The sequence below is a fragment of the Macaca thibetana genome, chromosome 8, assembly GCF_024542745.1.
Source record: "Macaca thibetana thibetana isolate TM-01 chromosome 8, ASM2454274v1, whole genome shotgun sequence".
Classification (NCBI taxonomy): Eukaryota; Metazoa; Chordata; class Mammalia; order Primates; family Cercopithecidae; genus Macaca; species Macaca thibetana.
In genome coordinates, this window is record NC_065585.1 from 20,796,014 (window position 1) to 20,817,636 (window position 21,623).

Below are 21,623 nucleotides of genomic sequence, written 5' to 3' on the forward strand. Positions count from 1 at the left end.
CATAGTTAAAAGGACTTACAATGTCTTAGTATACTTTGAAAATGTTTTGATTTCACAAACTCCCTACAAAAAATTCAGAAGTCTGCAGACCATACCAACACACTGAGAACTGCTGTCCTGAACTTTCCTAATTTTATGAGGCTTAGTTGCAAGTAACAAAACCCCAAAATAACAGCCACTGAAATAAGATAGAAATGAATCTCCTACGGAAAATTATTGTTGCATGTTGTCCAGGGCTGGTATAAGGGTTTTATGCTCTGGAAAGTGGTGGTCAGAGGCCCAGCTTTTCATCCTTCTGTTTCATCATGTACTGTTTTCACTGTCAACGTTACTTCGTGATCTAAAATGGCTGCTTTAGTCCCAGCCATCTTATCTACCTTCTGCCCAGCGGGGAAGAAACTGAAAAGAAAGATAAAAAGGCCTTGCGCCAACTTTTTTCGTATTTCAAAAATTTATTTCAAACTGTGCATAATGGAGTAAAAACATAAGTTGAAAATGTACCTGTTATAAAGATATTATATATCCATGTATAGTTCAAATATATACATGGATTCTCGGCAGACTGATTCAAATACTACAGAGCCGAATATTTTAAAATACAATTACAAAAAACAAAGGGGGAAAACCTTAAAATACCACAATATATTTACAGAAATATTACAAACCATAGGAAAATATTTCGAAAGCAGTAGTTTCATGTGTTTTTAATCTGAACAAAATGGAAAGTTGGGATTGAACAAAAGCTATTATAAATTACCAACGATGTAAGTTTTGCACTTTTGCCCTTTTAGACGAGACCACAGAGATGGTTTGCCAGTACTTAGTTTTTTCCTTTCGTACAATTTTTAAACAATTAAAATGTCGAAATTTGAATAATTTTCTTCTTTCCAGGTTTGCAATTGTGCTAAATTTCAGCTGCAGCATCAAAATGCAGCAAGAAGCTTCTTCTTGAAAAATACTGGCAAATTCTCAGCTTATAAACAGTAGACATTTTGATTGCCATGTTTATCTCGATAAATACTGGACAAAAGTTGCTTGCAAATATTGAAACATTTTTTCATCGCCTGGAGACTAGCTCTAAATATTATTGGTAAAGACTTGCAAACTTCCTGCAAAGCTCCTACTGTACCACTAGAACTTTTTAAAAAAGTTTTTCGTAACTTTCTTTCCTCCAAATCTGCACAAGATCCATTCCTCCGCCCTCCCTACCCCCCTGTTTTTCTCTGTACAAAAACAGTCCCCCAAAAGGAAGTCCAGGATCCCTCTCATAAAAGTTTTCTTGTCGGCATGGCGGTTTTTGCGTGAGTGTGAATGGGATTGGTGTTCTCTTTGGCAGCTGTCATTTGCTGTGGGTGATGGGATATATATATATATTTTTTAGCGTATCGGGTTTTCTCCATGCTGTTTCTTACTCTCTTCTTTTGCACCCCTCCCATTTCCTTCGTTTTTCTTTGAAAATTTCATACCCCTCCAGTTCGCTGTCCGGCCGTTACATGCGCGAGAGCAGTGTGCCGTTAATGGCAGTGCCGGGCACCGGGCCGCTCCTGTAGTGCTGAGACATGTAAAGTCCGCTGGGGCGGCGGGTTCCGGCACCTCGGCGCCGGGAGGTACGTGCTGATCACATCCCGGAGGTCCCTGGCCTGGCAGGGCGCCCTGGAGTGGGAGGAAGAGGTAACCGCAGCGGGGCTGGAGCTGGCCTGGGACTTGAGCACCGAACCCATGGAGCCAGGAGTGCGCTACTGCGAGTAGGACGTGCTGTAGGTGGGAGAGCCGTTCTTGCAGGTCTGCGAGCTGGTCACGGAGTTGTACTGCGGGGCGCTCACGTCGTAGCGGTGTATGGGCTGTATCTGCGCGGGACCGTCCGCGTGGAGGCCTGGGTGCCACGCGTAACCCAGCTGGTCCTGCATCAGGCTGTAGCTGCCATTGCTCCAGCCGTTCAGGTGCGCGGAACTGTGCATCCGCTGCTTCACGCCCGCGCCCAGACCGGTGCCCACCCCGACCCCGTTGAGCCAACTTTTAGGTTGCCACATGACACATCTTCTCCATCAGATCTATGTCACATGATCACACTGAGCTGAAAGAGAAACTTTAAATGTCTTCATTCTGTGTGTCCAATTGTATACCAAAAACTGGAAGAAGGGAAGGACATCTTGGGGGACAACTGGCTCTCTATCACAATCCACCACTTTGAATACCAAGTATTCATGCCTAATTTTTTTTCCCCAGTGTGGAAGATACCCATCCACAAGAGAGTGGGCTGAAGTTTCCGCAAAGTGACTGCATTTACCTCGAAATGTGCCATACTCTCTATAAGGTCTTAAATTAGCTCCTTGCTCTAATCTGTAAATGAAAAGAGTATCTTCCCCTACGTACCCAGAGTGTAGTGACAATTTCCATTCAGAAAGAGGAAGAATGGGCAACACAACTCTCACTAATTCCTAGCAACTATTAAATCCACCACGACTATCCCCCAGCAGAAAAGCTGGATAAAATACGGGTCTCATCTATTTGAAGGCAGTAGAAATCTGCCCAAGCAGGGCTCTGAAGAGGAGTGAACTTTTCTGAGGTGAACTGACCTGTGGCTGCTTTTAGTCTGGGAGCACTTGTCCATTCTGGTTTCAGACAGGAGACTGGTAATTTTGATTTTGTATTTTTTTAAAGTTTGCTTCCAGGGGACGGCAACCAAGAGAGCTTTTGGTAGAGATATGGAACAGCCTCAAACATGGGCAATTTCAACTCAGAAAATTTGCAGTTGTGGTGCTGTTTAGGAGAGAGAACAAAAGTAGGCAGAAAGCTTCATAAAACAAAGATTAAAAATCAGGACTTGCCAGAAGAAGGGATCTGAAGAATATTCTAGGTGATCATTAGAAAACTCTGAGGCTAGGGGCACATCAAAGGTAGAATGAGCCTTATGCCAAGATTTGTAACTCTGCCTTGATTTATCATGATTCTTGGTTGGATTAAGTTCTAGCAGAAGACAGGTTTAACCTCATTGAAGAAAGACATCACCCAAAGCCTGTAACATTAAAACATCTGGAAATCAATGGAAAATTACAAAACATGCCAAAACCACATGGACCACATGATCAAAAACTAAGAGAGAAAACATGACACAAGAAACCAAGCCACAGACGATTCACATATTGGAGTTCACTGGCAAGAACTCTAAGATAACTATGACTAATATGTTTGAGACAATTATGGATAAGATAATAGGCAAAGACTTTTATCAAAAAAGTAATCTATGAAAATCAAATGGACATTCTAGAACTGAATACAGCATCTGGAGTTGAGAACACAGTGGGTGGATGTAATAGTGGATTTGTGTAACAAAAGATAGGATTAGTGAACTACAAGACAGGTCGATAGAAAATAGTACATACTGAAGCATGTATTGGAAGCATGTAAACACAATGCAAAGCCTTTAAAAAGATAATAGGAGCCTTAGAATAGAATGGGGCCAAAGTAACATTTGACCAAGCTCAGAAAACTAAAGCAGAACAAAGAAAAATAGAACCACACTTAGGCCCATCAAAGTAAACCAACTAAAAAGTAAAGACAGAAAACATCTTAAAGACAGCCATCTCCCACAGAAACAATGGAAACCAAAAAGACTGGAATAATACTTTTAAAGTGCTTACAGAAAGTAACTGCTGATCTAGAAATTCATATCCAGCAAAAAACATCCTTCAAAAATGAAGGTGAAATGTGGCTGGGTGCAGTGGCTCACACCTGTAATTCCGGCACCATGCCTGGCTAATTTTTTTGATTTTTAGTAGAAATGAGGGTTGCCCAGGGTGGTCTTGAATTCCTGAGCTAAAAATATCCTCCTGCCTCCCAAAATACTGATGACAGCTGTGAGCCACTGTGCCTGTTTTGTTTTTGGTTTGTTTTTTAATTTCACTCTTTTAGTTGATTTTTGTGGGAGCATTGATCTATAGCAAGTTACTACATCAGTAGTTTCCAACCTCGAGATGATTGTGTCCCCTCCCCAGGGGACCTTCGGCAACATCTGGAGAAATTTTTGATTGTCATAGCTTGGGGTCAGCGAAGATACTACTGGCATCTAGTGATTCAAGACTAGGGATGCTGGTTAACAACTGTAACAGGATAGCCCTCTATAACAAAGAATTACCTTTCCCCAAATGTCAATAGTACCAAGATTGAGAAATCCTGCATTATAAAGTTTTGGTTTTAGTATTTTTTTTAAAAAAGCTCTCTGATTTCAGATATTTTTCTGATTTTACATTTAAAAGACCTTAAATGGTAGAAGTTCAAGCTGATGAACATTGAATTCAATGTAAGTTAATTGAAGAGAATAGCCATTGGATTCTTATGTCACCTTTATTTATCTCTCTAGAGATATATGGAGGATAACTTGGTAGACAAAATACAGTTAGAAGCTGAGAATATTGGTCTCAATTTCAGCTGAGAATTTGGGATGAAACATATATGCTTGGAAGTCATTTATACACAGCTGTTAGTTGAAGCAGTTGCAATATATAGGTCTTCTAATTTGTAAAGCACAAGAGAGCAGGGCCAAGGACAGAACTCTTAAGGGCAGGGGAAGGAGGGAAGATCATTGGTGTTTAAGGACTCCATTCCTCCATATGATCAACTCAATAGATGCAAAAAAAATAAATAAATTGACAAAATATAACAAAATAAACATCCATACATGATGGAAACTTCCAGCAAACTAGAACTAGAAGGGAACGTTCATAGTCTAATAATGTGCATTTGTGAAAACTTACAGCAAGCATCATACTTAAAGTGAAAGACTGAAGTGCTTTCTCTCTAAGATCAGAAACAAGGCAAGGGTGTATGCTGTTACCACTTCTAGCCAGTGGAATAAGGCTAAATAAATAAATGAGTAATTTCCAGATTAGCAAGGAAGAGATGAAACTGTCTTAATTTGCAGATGACATAATTATCTATGTAGAAAATCCTAATTAATCTACCAAAAAGCTACCAGTACCAGTAAATGTTTCTCAAGGTGGCAGAATATAAGATCAATTTACCAAGATGAATTGTGTATCTATATAGAAGGAGTGAGCAATCAGAAATTGAAATTTCAAAAATAACATCAAAAATAAGATATACTTAAGGATAACCTGCCAAAAGACATGTGAGACCTGTTCACTGAAAGCCAGTAAACATTGCTGGGATAAATAAGATCTAAATAAATGGAGAGACACATTGTATTTATAAATTAGAAGATTAAACATTGTTAAGATATCATTTATTCTCAAATTCGACTATATATATTCAATACAATTTCAATCAAAGTCATATCAGATTTTTAAAAGAAATTACCAAATTTATATGAAAATGCAGAGAACCTAGAATAGCCAAAACAATGCTGAAAAAAAGCTAAAGGGAGGATTTACACTACCTGATTTCAAGATCTGTTGAAAAGCTACAGTAATCACAGTAGAAAGAAGGGTAAACAGATATAGACAAATGGAATAAAATTTGTCCAGAAATAGACCTACAGAATTGATTTTTAACAAAAGTGCCAGGGCAATTCAATGGGAAAATGATAATCTTAACAATAAATGGTGCTGGAGCAAATGGATATCCATATAAACAAACAAATATCAACAATGAAAACAAAGAGCGACAACAAAAAACAAATGAACCTCAATCCTTCTTTCATAGCAGTGTTCAAAAAGTATTTCAAGATAAATCATAGTCCTAAATATAAGAGGTAAGGTATAAAACTTCTTGAAGAAAACACAGGAGAAAATCTCAGTGACCTTGGCTTGGCACATGTTTCTTAAACTGGACACAAAAAGCAAGAATTATTAAAGAAAAATAAAATGGACATCATCAAAATAAAAAATGTTTGCCTTTCCAAAGATACTGTTATGAAAATGAAAATATAAACCACAAAATGGGAACAGTAGTTGGAAAACATATATCCAAGAAGAAACTTCTACCTAGAATACATAAAACTCCAATAATAATAAATATTTATAATGATAACTGTAATAATATAAAAAGTATACAGAAGATTTGAAAAGTCACTTCAATAAAGAAGATATATGAATGGCAAATTAGCATATATAAAAAGATGCTCAACATAAGTAGTCATGAAAATACGAATTAAAACCATACCCACTAGAATGGCTAAAACTGAATAGCTAAAATTGAAAAAACTTATACCAAGAATTGACAAAGATGTGGGACAACTGGAACGTATACTGCTGGTAGGGGATGTAAAATGGTAAAACTACTTTGGAAAACAATTTACCAGTTTCATAAAAAGTTAAACATGCACTTATAACTGAGCCATTCCACTTCAAGGTATTTATGCAAGTTATATTTCATAATACTTTGAAATGAAATGAATATATATGTCCACACAAAGACTTGTGCACTAAAGTTCATAGCAACTTTATTGCCCCCTAATAGACTACAAAACCCGAAAGGCCATCAACAGGAATATGGGTAAACAAATCATGGTCTATCTATACAACATAATACAAGTTAGCAATAGAAAGAAACTATTGATACACACAACTTGAATGGATCTAAAACTAATTCTGCTGACAGAAGCCAGACAAAAAGAGTACACATTGTATGGTTCCATGTATATAAAATTCTAGAAAATGCAAACTAGTCTATAGTGCTAGAAAACATATCTAGTTGTCTCAGGATGGTGAAAGAGCAAGGAGGGCATAAAGGCAGGGATTATAAAGGGGCCATAAGGAAAGTTTTGGGGGTGAGGAATGCATTTATTATCTTTTTTTTTTTTTTTTTTTTTTTTTTTTTTGAGACAGAGTCTTGCTCTGTTGCCCACGCTGAAGTACACTGGTGCAATCTCGGCTCATTGTAGCCTTTGCTTCCTGGTTTTAAAGTGATTGTCCTGCCTCAGCATCCTGAGTAGCTGGGAATACAGATGCCTGCCACCAGGTCTGGCTAAGTTTTTTGTACTTTTTAGTAGAGATGGGGTTTCACCATGTTGGCCAGGCTGGTCTGAATGCCTGACCTCAGGTGATCCACCCACCTCGGCCTCCCAAAGTGCTGGGATTACAGGTGTGAGCCACCATGCCTGGCCGCATTTATTTTTATTTATTTATTTTTTTTTTAGAGACTGAGTCTCGCTCTGTCGCCCAGGCTGGAGTGCAGTGGCCTGATTTCGGCTCAGTGCAACCTCTGCCTCCTGGGTTCTAGCAATTCTCGTGCCTCAGCCTCCCGAGTAGCTGGGACTACAGGTGTCTACTACCATGCCCGGCTAAGTTTTTGAATTTTAGTAGAGATGGGGTTTCACTGTATTGCCCAGGCTGATCTCGAACTCCTGAGCTCAGCTAATCCACCCACCTTGGCCTCCCAAAGTGCTAGGATTATAGGCGTGAGCCACTGTGCCCGGCCTTACTGCATTTATTATCTTGATTGTGATAACGTTTTCACAGGTGTTTACATATGCCACAACTTGCCAAATTTTAGCAGTTTAAATATTTGCAATTAAACTATATAAAAATACCCCTAAAAAAAAAAAAGAAAAAGGAAAAACATTAAAAACCATTACTGCTGTAAGATTTTCTTTATTACCATCACCACACATCCTCTGGGTAGGAAATAATTTCTAACTCTTCTTTATCCCCAAATCACTTTTTACTTTCATTATAGTACTTATCAGATGTCTCAGTTATTCATTATCCCAAAACTTAGTGACTGAAAACAGTAATTTGCTATTTCTCACATTTTTGTGGGTTGGTTGGGCAATTTCTCTGCTGGTCTAGCCTGAGCTCACTCAGGTGGCTGCAGCCAGCTGGTGAGTTGGCAGAAGCTGGTGGGTTTAAGATGGCTTTGGCATAGATGGCTTGAAGGTGGTGACTCTCACTACATGGTCTTTCATCATTTTGTAGTCTAAATGAATATATTTTTTCAGTGTCCATAAATAAAGTTTTCTTGGAATACAACTGCATCCATTTATTTACTTTTTTAGTGAGATATGATTGTCAGACCAAAAAAAGCTATATATATTCAATGTATACATCTTGATGCATTGGAAGATAAGATTACACCTGTGAAGCCATCACTATATGCAGTGCCCTAAACTTAACCATCACCTCTTAGGGGACTTTTGTATTAGGGTTCTCTATAGGGGCAAAACTTATAGGATATATGTATATATGAAAGGAAGTTTATTAAGGAGAATTGCCTCACATGATCACAAGGTGAAGTCCCACGATAGGCCATTTTGCAAGTTGAGGACCAAGGAAGCCAGTAGTGACTAAGTCTGAGTCCCAAAACCTCAAAAGTAGGGAAGCTGACAGTGCAGCCTTCAGTCTGTGGCTGAAGGCCCGAGAGGCCCTGGCAAACCACTGTTGTAAGTCCAAGAATCCAAAGGCTGAAGAACTTGGAGTCTGATGTTCGGGGGCAGGAAGTATCCAGCATGGGAGAAAGATGAAGACTGGAAGATTCAGCAAGTCAGCTTGTTCCACCTTCTTCTGCCTGCTTTTTCTAGCCACGCTGGCAGCCAACTGGATGGTGCCCACTCACATTGTGGGTGGGTCTTCCTGAGGGTGGGTCGTCCTCTCCCAGTCCACTGACTCAAATGTGAATCTGTTCTGGCAACACCCAGCAGCAACCAGATACTCCCAGAAACAATACTTTGCATCCTTCAATCCAATCAAGTTGACAATATTAACCATCACACCTTGTACACTATTGGTGGGAATGTAAATTGGTACAGCCACTATGGAAAACAGTATGGAGGTTCCTCAAAAGATGAAAAGTAGAACTACCAAATCATCCAACAAACCTGCTTCTGGGCATATACCCCCAAAAATTGAAATCAGGATTTCCAAGCGATGTCTGCATTCCCGTGTTCATTGCCCCATTATTCACAATAGCAAAGACATGGAAAGAACCTGAATGTCCAGATGAATGGATAAAGAAAATATGCATACAATGAAATACTATTTAGCTTTAAAAGAGATGAGAATCCTGCCATTTGCTATGTCATGGATGAATGTGGAAGACATGCTAAATGAAATAAGCCAGGCCAGGTGCGGTGGCTCATGTCTGTAATCCCAGCACTTTGGGAGGCCAAGGTAGGATCACTTGAGGTCAGGAGTTTAAGACCAGCCTGGCCAACATGGTGAAGCCCCGCCTTTACTAAAAATACAAAAAATTAGCTGGGTGTGGTGGCAGGTGCCTGAAATCCCAGTTACTCGGGAGGCTGAGGCAGGACAATTGCTTGAACCCAGGAGGCAGAGGTTACAGTGAGCCAAGATTGCACCACTGCACTCCAGCCTGGGCGACAGAGCTAGACTCTGTCTCCAAAGGAGGGAAAATAAAAGTCAAACATGGAAGAACAAGCACTATATTATTCTATTTAGGAATCCAAAATAATCAAACTCACAGAAGCAGAAGCAGAGACTTGAATGGTGATTACCAAGGTTTGGGGGAGGGTGAATCAGAGAGATGTTGATCTAAGGGTACATAGTTTCACTTATGCAAGGTGAATACATCCTAGAGATCTACTGTACAACATAGTGCATAACAACTCTGTATTGTGTACTTAACTGAATCTTCATGTGGCAGTCGGGTACCTAATGGATAAATGCAGAAGCCATGAGGTCTCATGGGTTGCCTGGGCCTTAGATATTGCACTGTCACTCCTGCCACCTTTGACCCTTTGTCAAAACAAGTTTTAAAAAATAGCCCAAATCCAAGGGGATGGAGGAGTTGATGCCACCTTTCTGATGTGAGAAATGACTATGCCGTATTGCAAAGGGATGCGGACATGGGAGGCATCGTTTGTTGGAGATCATTATTATAATGATTTGCTCTTCCAGGTTATGCCTTATGGGCATTTTTGGTACCTGTATCGCTTCTATTAAATCATCAGTTCCTCGAAGGCAGGAATTAGATCTTACTTACCTTTGCATTTCCCTTTGCAATGATCACACACATTGCACACTATGTAATAAGTGTTGAATTTTTCCTGGATGACAAGATAAGTAAAAGGTAAGGGCAAAAAAAAACCAGGGTTGAAGACGCATCATTGTAGAGGTAGGGGAGAAAAGATATATTCCAAAGAATTTAAAATCATGATCTCCAAAGCAGGCAAAAGCAAAGGGCAAATATTGATGAGCTATCAGAATATCTTTATTATTATTATTATTATTATTTGAGATGGAGTCTCACTCTGTTGCCTAGGCTGGAGTGCAGTGGCGCAATCTTGGCTCACTGCAACCTCTGCCTCCCAGGTTCAAGCAATTCTCCTGTCTCAGCCTCCCAAGGAGCTAGGATTACAGGTGCCCGCCACCATGACTGGCTAATTTTGTATTTTTAGTAGAGATGGGGTTTCAACATGTTGGCCAGGCTGGTCTTGAACTCCTGACCTCAAGTGATTTGCCCGCCTCAGCTTCCCAAAGTGCTGGGATTACAGGCATGAGCCGCCATGCCCAGCCCAGAATATCTTAATAATAACATTTGTATAGCCAAATACGTAAGGGCAACAGATGAGAAGAGTTGAGTAGCTGCTTAAGTAGCTAGTGCTCTATTTAAATACAGCTTTTCTGATTCCAAATTCTAGGCTTTTTTTTCCCCCCTTCTTCAAATTTTGCAACTCTGGGGTGGTATTATGTTAGGCAATTGAAGAGAGGGGTGGATAATTTAGGGGTTTTAAATTCACAGAGTAAACATTCTGGTGGTTGGTACCATGCTTTTAGTATTTATATTTCCCGGTGTATGAAATAAAAGATTTTAGGAGGACAATGCTGAAGGTGCCTAAAATAAACTTTCCTTATTTATTTCCAAGCCTTTCTAAGGAGTTAGATTCCAAGAGACAAAGTATGTTGTAGAGCTGTTCTGTTTAGTCTTTCCTCCTGAAACTGCAGCCAGTGTTTTGCCTGTCTGCTATTAACACATTACCCTTTGCATGCCATCTGATATTTGGCATGTTTTATAAACAGGCTGAAAGCTCTAAGCTGAATCCTGGCTACATCAGGTTTTGTAATTATATCTTCCTGCAATATTCTTCCCACTCAGACGGCTAATAAATAGTTTGACGAGATTCAGCTTTTCTCTTTGCCTCTGCCAAATTTAGAAACTCAAAATGCAATTCAAAATAAGTATTTTCTGCATGCACTTTTCCCATGACGTATTTGGTGTCCAACAATGAACCAAATTATAAGGAAGGTGAGTCAACAGAATCATGAGATCCAATTCCTTCTCTCGAGGCTCTTATGATATCGGAGAGATTTGCAGTCTATTTATTTATTTATTTATTTATTTATTTATTTATTTATTTATTTATCGGACCAGGGTCTCACTTTTGTTGTCCAGGCTGGAGTGCAGTGACGCAATCACTGCAACCTCCGCTTCCTGGGTTCAAGCGATTCTCCTGCCTCAGCCTCCACAGTAGCTGGGATTACAGGTGCCCGCCACCATGCCTGCTAACTTTTTGTATTTTTAGTAGAAACAGGGTTTCACCATGTTGGCCAGGCTGGTCTCGAACTCCTCACCTCAAGTGATCCGTCTTCCTCAGCCTCCCAAAGTGCTGGGATTACAGGCGTGAGCCACCGCCTGACCAGACTTGCAGTCTTTTGGGTACTCTGCAAGCTCCAGTATTCTGGGATTCGGAGTGACCCACATAGTTCGCAGTGTTGCTGCCAAGTTCTAGTAATGCATTATGTTATACTTTTTCGTTTTTACATAATTCAGCATATTGGGCAATAAGTCACTTTGCTACTGTTCATATTAGTTATCTTTACTCTGCAGTAAGACTTAATGTAAATGCAGCCTTTTAAAATAAAATCATTGAATTATTCCAGTTCAGGAAAAGTACAAGTTGAAACGTAGCAATCTTAGAGGGCAAGACATCAGTTGGGTTTAAATTAGTGAATTAAATTCTGCATGATTTTATGGCTCCCTGTGGATACCATGAACACTCTGTTTTACCTCAGTTGTGCCATGCCTCAACACTGAGCTCCTAAAATGCAAAGGCTATTTCTAATTCATTTGTTGTGCCTTTGGTATTTATCATAATACCATACTATAGATTATTCCTCTTTCTATATGGTTTAAAAATTAGGATCAGTATCAATTTTGAACTTCCGAAGTCTTGATGAGAGAGTTGTAAACTCATTAAAGATAAATGAGTAGATTTAAGCTATTCACCCATCTTCAGAGTTCTTTTTGTGCCTTGAGCCTCTGAGAGGAATGGTTGCTGCTGATAAGCCTAGCTGCCGTCACATAGGAAGATATTAATATACAGCAATTTCACAGCTGAAGGCTTTGGCTTTTCCACAGCTATGTTAATAGTATTTGTCATTTGGAATCAAACAAGTCCAGGTTAATCAATTCCTGGGGGTGGGAACTTACACAACAGAATTAACTTCTCTGAGCTCTTCAAGTGCCCCTGTTTATAAAATGGGGACAATAAAATTTATAAAATGGTGACCTCTATTATAGGGTTATAAAGATTGAAGTTCTACGTGTTTAGTGCCTGGTAAAATCCTTGACATGTAGAAGGTGCTCAGTAAATTATTGTAGTAAAAATACAAGTTTTTGGGGGGCCAGGCACGGTGGCTCACACCTGTAATCCCAGCACTTTGGGAGGCCAAAGTGGGTGGATCACTTGAGGTCAAGAGTTCAAGACCAGCCTGGCCAACATGGTGAAACACCATCACAACTAAAAATACAAAAATTAGCTGGGTGTGGTGGTGCGTGCCTGTAATCCCAGCTACTCTGGAGGCTGAGGCAGGAGAATAACTTGAACTCAGGATGCAGAAGTTGCAGTGAGCTGAAATCACGCCACTGCACTCTAGCCTGGGTCACTGAGTGAGACTCCATCTCAGAAAAAGAAAAAAAAAAAAAAAAAGACATTGGTTTTTAAGAGTCTTTCTCCTCCCTTCAATTTGGTTGTAAAATATTTGAGAAAAAAATTGGAATCTGTCACATGTTTTGATCTGAAAAATAGTGGGAAAGTGAAAACATTCCATTTTCTCTTTCAGCATTTATTGTGTCACTTAATTATTTTAAGTATTGAATTTTCAGTCTGTCAGACACATTTCTGATGAAAGTTAAGTGCGATCAGGGATCACTGCAACCTCAAATTCCTAGGCTCAAGCGATCGTCCTGCTTCAGCCTCTCCACCAGTTGGGACTACAGGGATGTACCACTGTGCCTAGCACTTTTTTTTTTTTTGTAGTGATGAAGTCTCACTATGTTGCCCAGGCTGGCCTCAAACTCTTGGCCTCAAGCGATCCTCCCACCTCAACCTCCCAAAATGTTGGGATTATAGGTGTGAGCCACCACGCCCAGCTGAAACACAAATTTTGAAGTTATTTGTGCCACTGCTACTCCTAAAATAAATATACTGAAATGCAATGATTTGGATCCTCCCAATGTTTTCTTGTGTTATGAGAAGCTGATAAAGTCTTATGAAACTCCTGTGGGATTATTGAAATAATATCTAAATCTAAGTCTTAGGTCTTGTGAGATCCTAGGCAAGTCATTTAGCTCATATGAAAAATGAGTACTACACATTATTATGATCTCAGATTTGCTTTAAGGTTGAACGAAATTTTGCATGGGAAGTGGCTTTGTCATTGGGACAGCTGTTATCTTAAATTATAATAACACTAAACAGGCCAGGTGCATGGCTCACACCTGTAATTCCAGCACTTTGGGAGGTTGAGGCAGGCGAATCACTTAAGTCCAGGAGTTTGAGACCAGCCTGGCCAACATGGCAAAAACCGGCCTCCACTGAAAATACAAAAAACCAGTTAGGCACACACCTGTGGTCCCTGCTACTTGGGAGGCTGAATCAGGAGAATCATTTGAACCCAGGAGGTGGAGGTTGCAGTGAGCTGAGATCACACCACTGCACTCCAGCCCGGGTGACAGAGTGAGACTCTACCTCAAAACAAACAAACAAATAAATAAATAAATACATTACAATAACACTAAACATCCATAGGGTAAAAATGGGGGCTTTCATTTGATGGAAAACTTCAGACACAGCTCTTTTCTCATGTGAAGCAGGACTGACTAAAGTCTGCTGGCTTCCTCAGAATTGGTTAAGAGGAGATACTTGATATCCCAGCACCTTTTTCTGATAGGCTGTCAACTGTAGCCTTAGCCTCTCTCTATCCCTGGCCTGACTCCTCCCCTTCCCTGCGTTGTCTGTATCTACCACATTTTATTTATGATGTTTGGGTTGTGAGGTGAGGTGGGAAACTTGGTATAGGCTAGGTCTCCTTTGCAGTCAGCCTCCCTACAGAGAAATTGGCCATTAATAATTGTATTAGGAAACATTTTGTCCTTGCAGAGGGAGACCCAGGCTTTACAAAAGATTCCTGCGATTTGGTAGCTTGGTCTAGTTCTGGGGTGCAAAATTAGGAAGCCCATCACTGCGGCACACTTCAGCCATATTTCCACCCCTACCTTTATCAGCGGTAAGGCTGTTATTTTTATCTTCAACTATCTGGCTTATTTATTTTCTCAAAAAGTTCAGAACTCAAATGGGAAAAAGTGGTATTCTATATTACCCCACTGAAAAGTAAGGGCTAATTTATCCAAGTCTGGTTCCTCACCGGCTGGCCCCTGAAACACTCCACAGAAACCAGCCACTGCTGTGAGTTTAAGACAATCAACCCAACTTATGGCAGAATTCTGAAGTGGCGGTTTGGTTGGATTGGTGCTCTCCCAAGCTAAAATTCTGAGTTAGTAGATGGTAGACCTGGGCTGCATATGGAGGTTCTACATTATTATGCAGCTGCAGCCCCCAAAGCTTGACCCCAGCCTTTTGATTTTGCCAACTGCTAAGTGCTGAGGTGATGACCCAAAAATGGAGGCCAACGTTCTGCCACGTCATATTGCTGGGACCATGGGTTTGGACCCCAGCCCTTGATCACACTGTGGGAGCAGCTTGTACTCTCTCAATCATGCAAATTTTTTTAAAAGTGTCCTATTTCTCCGCCAGCACCTGTTGTTCCTGACTTTTGACTTAGGAGTTTTCTAATGCGGGCATTGGCTTAAAATGGCCTTGTGCATTATCCATAAAGCCCTACAGCCAAAAGACTGAGGTTTCTCTTCCAATATTTGACGTTTGGCCCTGCTGGATTCTTCCGTGCTGTTCGAATGCAATGGGCAACAGGGATCACATACCTGTGATGAGTCTTGTCTCTGAATTTCTCCCCGATGTTCCAGAAGGGCCTGCTGTGTGTGTGTGCCATGCTTGACCCTTCACCTCTGGTACTGTCACCCCTAACCCTCAGCATCTGTTCAGAAACAGTGATCATAATTCATCCAGAGGTCTCTGATTGACAAAGAAATTTCATATAGATTATCCCGTTTGACCATTACGACAACCTTGAAGATACAGGTATCTCTCCCATTTCTTAGGCAAGGAGCTTGAATTCTGAGAACTTCAAGATCACAATGAATGACAGAGATGGTTCTTTAACACTGAGGTCTTTTGTCTCTAGATTTTATGTTCTTTGCTTGGGAGTTGGTACTTCTTTAAACATCTATTGGGTCACACAGAAATGCCTGATGCCCTTGTTGCTATGGGAATAGTTAAATGCTTTGTCTTCCAAAAGTCTTTTTATTAATCCCAGACAGCAGTTCCAGTGATGGATTTCACTGTAAATAAGAATAGCCCATTTTTCTCTGCCCTATAGAGTTCATTTTTTTCAGTAGATTTTTCAAAATTATACTGAAGCTGAAGTAAAAAGAATATATATCAAAATTGATAGCACCCAGATGCTGCAGAAGTGGCGCTGCAGGTGAAAGATACCAGGCTGAGACGAATCTGGAAAAACGGGACTCTAGTAGTCGGAGCTCCAAGGAAAGACTGGATAATAGAGAAGGAAAGATGGAAAAGTCAGAAAGAAGGAGACGTTATAAGAAAGAAAAGTATACACCACACACACACACACACACACACACAGAGAGAGAGAGAGAGAGAGAGAAAGAGAGGAGAGAGAGGAGGGTAGGGGAGGAGGGAGAGATCAAATTGGCTGAAAATAACAGCTGACCCCAGGCCCAGCTTTCCTGTAGCTAAATGCAGCCACAAGAGTGACTACTGTAAAGACCAGCAGAAGAACTGCTCAGTTGAGCCCCAAACCAGATTCCAGAACTGTGAGAGAATGGAATGATTGTCATTTTAAGCCACTAAATTTGGGGGCGGTTTGTTACGCAGCAATAGCTAACCAAATAGAAGTTAGCACTCGGATGTGATTTCTTCTGTAACAAGAACACAAAGCTGGTGGCCATGGCTTTTGGCCTGGGTGGTGAGCAAAAGCTGGAGGAGGCTCCAGGAGACTGTTAGGGAAGGCTGGAAGGGCAGTGAGCAGTTGGTATTAGAGTCTGGGGAAAAGACAATCTGTGTCATGTAGTGGTTGAAAGTTTGGCAACATGTTGACTATAAAAGATAGCAAATGTGTCTAAAGAACTTGGGGATCTGACTAAGAGACTATTTCCAGACAGAACGTTGAAAGTGCTAACTGTCTTCTTTTAGCTGTGCCTGATAAGGCACAAATAGAGAAGGATAAAAAATAAAAGTGTCAACACAGGAAAACTTTCCAACCCAGGACTTACTGAGTTGGAAAATAAAACTCTTTCTCATTGCAGCTTTTCCAGTCTGCAAAAGGTTCCCAACTGGCCTATGGGAAAAGATCAAATCTAAGGTACTACTAGTAAAATGGAACATGTGGGTCAAGATCAAGTCACAGGCCAGGCACGGTGGCTCACGCCTGTAATACCAGCATTTTGGGAGGCCAAGGCGGGTGGATCATGAAGTCAGGAGTTCAAGACCAACCTGGCCAAGATGGTGAAATCCCGTCTCTACTAAAAATGCAAAAAAATTAGCTGGGCGTGGTGGTGGGTGCCTGTAGTCCCAGCAACTCAGGAGGCTGAGGCAGAGAATTGCTTGAACCTGGGAGGTGGAGGTTACAGTGGGCTGATATCTCGCCACTGCACTCCAGCCTAGGTGACAGAGCGAGACTCCATCTCAATAAAAAAAAAAAAAAGATCAAGTTACAAGTGTGGCTATAAGACCCTTTGTTAAGACCCCAGAAAGGTTAGCAGTAGAACCTCCTAGAACCTCAGTGCTAGATAAAAGTGTTTCTAAGAATGTAAAGGACATCTTCTCATAGTACTCTGACCCCAAGTATAGAGAGGTCTGTCACAAAGAGATTTGCGAGTATAGCTCTTATCTATTGGAATGAAACCTATTAAGACTTATAGGAATCCTACATAGTTTTGAACAGAACTATATTAGCAGAAACACAAAGAGTTGTACTAAAAGAAACAGCTCTGCAGCTGTAAAAAAGAATGAAGTCATGTCCTTTGCAGGGACATGGATGAAGCTGGAAGCCATCATTCTCAGCATACTAACACAGGAACAGAAAACCAAACACCACATGTTCTCACTCATAAGTGAGAGTTGAACAATGAGAATACATGGACACAGGGAGGGGAACATCACATATTGGGGCCTATCGGGGGTGGGGGGCAAGGGGAGGGAGAGCATTAGGACAAATAGGTAATGCTTATGGGGCTTAAAACCTAGAAGACGGGTTGATAGGTGCAGCAAACCACCATGGAACATGTATACCTGTGTAACAAATCTGCACGTTCTGCACATGTATCCCAGAACTTAAAGGAAACTAAATTTTTAAAAAAAGGAAAGGAAAGAAACACCTCGACTTGAAAAGAGGCCTCTGGACTCTCTCCTTCTAGAGGCAGGAAAGAGGATGAGAAAGCTATTCACCCACAGACACTGGCCATCCCTTATGGGAAAAGAAGGAATAGTCAGAGCCAGGCGCGGTGGCTCAAGCCTGTAATGCTAGCACTTTGGGAGGCCGAGATGGGCGGATCACGAGGTCAGGAGATTGAGACCATCCTGGCTAACACGGTGAAACCCTGTCTCTACTAAAAAAATACAAAAAACTAGCCGGGCAAGGTGGCCGGTGCCTGTAATCCCAGCTACTCGGGAGGCTGAGGCAGGAGAATGGCGTGAACCCGGGAGGCGGAGCTTGCAGTGAGCTGAGATCGCGCCACTGCACTCCAGCCTGGGCGACAGAGCGAGACTCTGTCTCAAAAAAAAAAAAAAAAAAAAAAAAAAAAAAAAAAAAGAAGGAATAGTCAGAAAGCAGAGTAAGGAACCATGAAGAACCACTCCTTAGGAACATAACTGTCCCTGGAGCAGGGGGAATTGGTGACATATGCCTCTCTGGACTTCAGAATTGCTGTGGACTGGCGAGTCCTGCATTCCTTCCATTCTCCTTCATTTAAATGAGAGTCTGTTGTGATTATTTTATGCTGGTCTCACCGGTATATAGGGCGAAACAATTTGTCTTCAGATCTAGAAGAAATATACCCGAGGAGTCTCATCTACACCTGGACTTGGTTTAGATGACAAGATCTTGAACCTTGAGCCTGAGACTGCTGCCGTAATGGGATAAGACTCTTAGGGGTCTTGGGAGAGAGTTGAGAGTATTTTGCACGTGGGGGGGGGGGTGCTGTGAGCCATTAGAAACCAGAGAGCAAGCTGTTGCAGTTTGTTTTATTGGCCCCAATAAGCTATGCCTCTTGGTATTCACGCCCTTGTGTAATCCCCTTCCTATGAATATGGTCCAGGGTTATGCCTTGCTTTAACTCATCAAATGCAGCAGAAGTGACACTGTGCCAGTTCTGAGCCTTAAGAAGTACTGGAAGCTTCTGCTTTGGTGCTCTTGGATGCTCTGATCTGCTAAATAGAAAGTCTAACTACCTTGCTAGATGGGCTATATAAAGAGGACTTAGAAAAACTCTGCCATCTCAGCATCTCAGCTGAACCCAGCCCTCAGCCAACCCACACTGAATTCAGCTAATTAGGTGACCACCATCAAGATCAGCAGAAACTTTATCCAGCTAAGCCCAGGCTGAATATCAGAGAGTGAGCAAATACAAAGGTTGTGTTTTAAGCCATTAAGTGTTGGGATGGTTTGTTACATAGCAATAGATGAGTGAAATGGACCCAATTAAAATAGTTGATCCATAAGCATATAACAAAAATCGTTATAACAATACCTCAAAAGCATAAGAAGGAAAATCTTTATGGAAAATAAACCTTTGGTTTCACTGAAGTTAATTGACTAAATTAACTCAACCACAACGTGAGCATAAATCACAATTGAGAAGACTGACTCGGCGGCAGAGTAAATGGAACAGGCTCAAAGAACCGACTATATTTAGCATCTACTTGGGTTTGGTGTGGGATGCAAGTGAGTTTTAAAATCAGGAAAAGGAAAAAACCATCAAGTCAGAGTAGAGCCTAGAGATTTGTTTATGCTTTTTAACGCCAGAAACTTGAGATTGCTTTCCTTCTTTGAGGAAGAAAAGTATGATTTGTAATCTTGCACAGCTGAGAAGAAACGTTTCCACTACCCCTCCAAACCTCACTCCTTGCCTTCCAGCCATGTAAAGAACCAATGCAGCTCCTCAAATGAGCCTCTCTGCTTTGTTCATGTTACTCTTCCTGCTTGTGTGCTGTTTCCCCATCCATCCATTAACTGCTCAATTTCACCCACTTGACCCTTTTGGAAAATGAGGTGAAGCTTCCACTTGGGGACAATCTTTCTGACAACTGTCTCTCTGTGTCCTCAAGCAGGCTCATCACCCCGGCCTTGGGACACCACTGTTCTTTGTTTTCACCTGTATTCTTTGGCTGTACAATTATTAGGATGGTTTGTTTGCTTGTCCTTTACTCCTCCTTGACCATAGATTTCCATTAGAGACAGGGAGAAATCCTACTGAGATGATATGTATATGCAGCATTTATTGCATGCTTATAATGTGGCCTAACATCAGTGGTTTTCAAGGTTTTGGTTGTATCAAGGGTGCCTATTTAAAAATGCATATTTTTAGCTAGGTGTGGTGACTTACGCCTGTAATCCCAGCTCTTTGGGAGGCCGAGGGGGTGTGGATCACCTGAGGTCAGGAGTTCAAGATCAGCCCGACCAACCAGGTGAAACTCCGTCTCCACTAAAAATACAAAAATTAGCCAGGCGTGGTGGCAGGCACCTGTAATCCCAGCTACTCAGGAGGCTAAGGCAAGAGAATGGTTTGAACCCGGGAGGTGGAGGTTGCAGTGAGCCGAGATTGCACCATTGCACTCCAGCCTGGGCGACAGAGCGAGGCTCCGTCTCAAAAAAAAAAAAAAAAGCATGTTTTCAACCCCCAGCCCCAGATAGCCTCATTCACTTGGGGCTGGGAGATCTGTATTTTAATAGGCACCTAGATCACTGTGATACAATTGGTCAGGCAACTCTGTCTTACAAAATATGGGCCTTAGGACCTCCTGTCTTCTCTTGCCTCTCTCTGGCTGACTAACCTGGGCTATCTCCCTACAGTAAAGGGAAAACCAGGGAAGATAACTGGGTGAAACTCAAATCAGGTAAACATGCTTTTTAAATTCTGACCTGGAAGTTGAAGGCGCAGGCTGAAATAATAATTATTCATCAATGGTATTTATTCCCATTTTTCCTGACTTCCTTTTCCGCCACTAGTCAAGAACCGGCCATATTTAAAGTTATGCTGGTTGATTTTTTCTCAAGGCACCCTTTGAATAGCCCTTCAAAGGTAGAAAAATGTAAGTGTTTGGAAATTAAATTGTGATGAGCTTATCTGTCAGCTGCATGATGTTTCCCCAGTCATTCTATTCTGGGTGATAAATCCATAATCACTGAAGTCAAGAGCTGTTCATTACATATATTCACATAACCTGGTCCGAAGGCCCAGACTATCTGAATTGGCAGTAGCAACACCAGCTACTATTTACTTACCTCTTGGTTTGTGCTGCGGCTGGGATCAGTGTTTTACATCATTTTGTTCTTTAATCCTTATCAAACCTTTGAGATAGGTTTTATAGGTAAGAAAGGTGGGGCTCAGAGAAATTTAAAATAACTTGTCCAAAGGGCAAGATGAGGTAGGATGAAAAGATACGTCTGTTTCCCTCAGCACCTGGGATTCTGTACTACACCGTGGGCCAGCTTCTTAGGGCCTGCCTGGGCCCACGGCCAGGTGGTATCAGGGCAAAACTTAAGACCCACAATTCCTGGTCCCCGGCATAATTTTTTTTATGACTTCACACATGGGGCAAAAGGAAAGCTGAAAACATTAATAATTAATTCCGGTAAAAAGAGAGGGTGGTGATATGGTTTGGCTATGTCCCTTCCCAAATCTCGTCGTGAATTGTAGTTTCCATAATCCCCACATGTCCTGGGAGGGACCAGGTGGAGACAACTGAATCATGGGGTAGTTTCCCCCATTTTGCCATCCTGTTCTCGTGATAGTGAGCGAGTTCTCACAAGGGCTGATGGTTTTTATAAGGGGCCTTCCCTGCCCAGTGCCCCCGCCCCACCGCCTTTGCTCTGCATTTTTTTCCTGCCATCATGTGAAGAAGGACTTCCCCTTCTGCCATGACTGTAAGTTTCCTGAGGCTTCCCCAGACATGCGGAACTGTGAATTAATTAAACATCTTTCCTCTATAAGTTACCCAGTCTCGGGCAGTTCTTTATAGCATCGTGAGAATGGACTAATAATACAGGTGGGTTGAGGGAGAGGCCCCTGATTTTCCTTTACTTGTTTGGATCATTGGGAAATTTTTG

At 41.4% G+C, this 21,623-nt stretch overlaps 1 protein-coding gene and 1 pseudogene across 15 annotated transcripts in view; both read right to left on the bottom strand.

The window, feature by feature from the left end:
* Positions 1-21,623, bottom strand: part of NDUFB9 (NADH:ubiquinone oxidoreductase subunit B9) — a 576,062-nt gene that overhangs the window by 235,264 nt on the left and 319,175 nt on the right. Inside the window, exon 1 of one of the 15 annotated variants that reach the window (XM_050801755.1) lies at positions 10,566-10,569. The exons of the other annotated variants lie outside the window; for them this stretch is intronic. The gene's annotated coding sequence lies outside the window, so the exon portion shown is untranslated. Of the gene's footprint in view, positions 1-10,565; positions 10,570-21,623 lie in introns of those variants that run through there. 15 annotated transcript variants of the gene reach the window in all.
* Positions 1,275-2,030, bottom strand: LOC126960642 (transcription factor SOX-2-like; annotated as a pseudogene).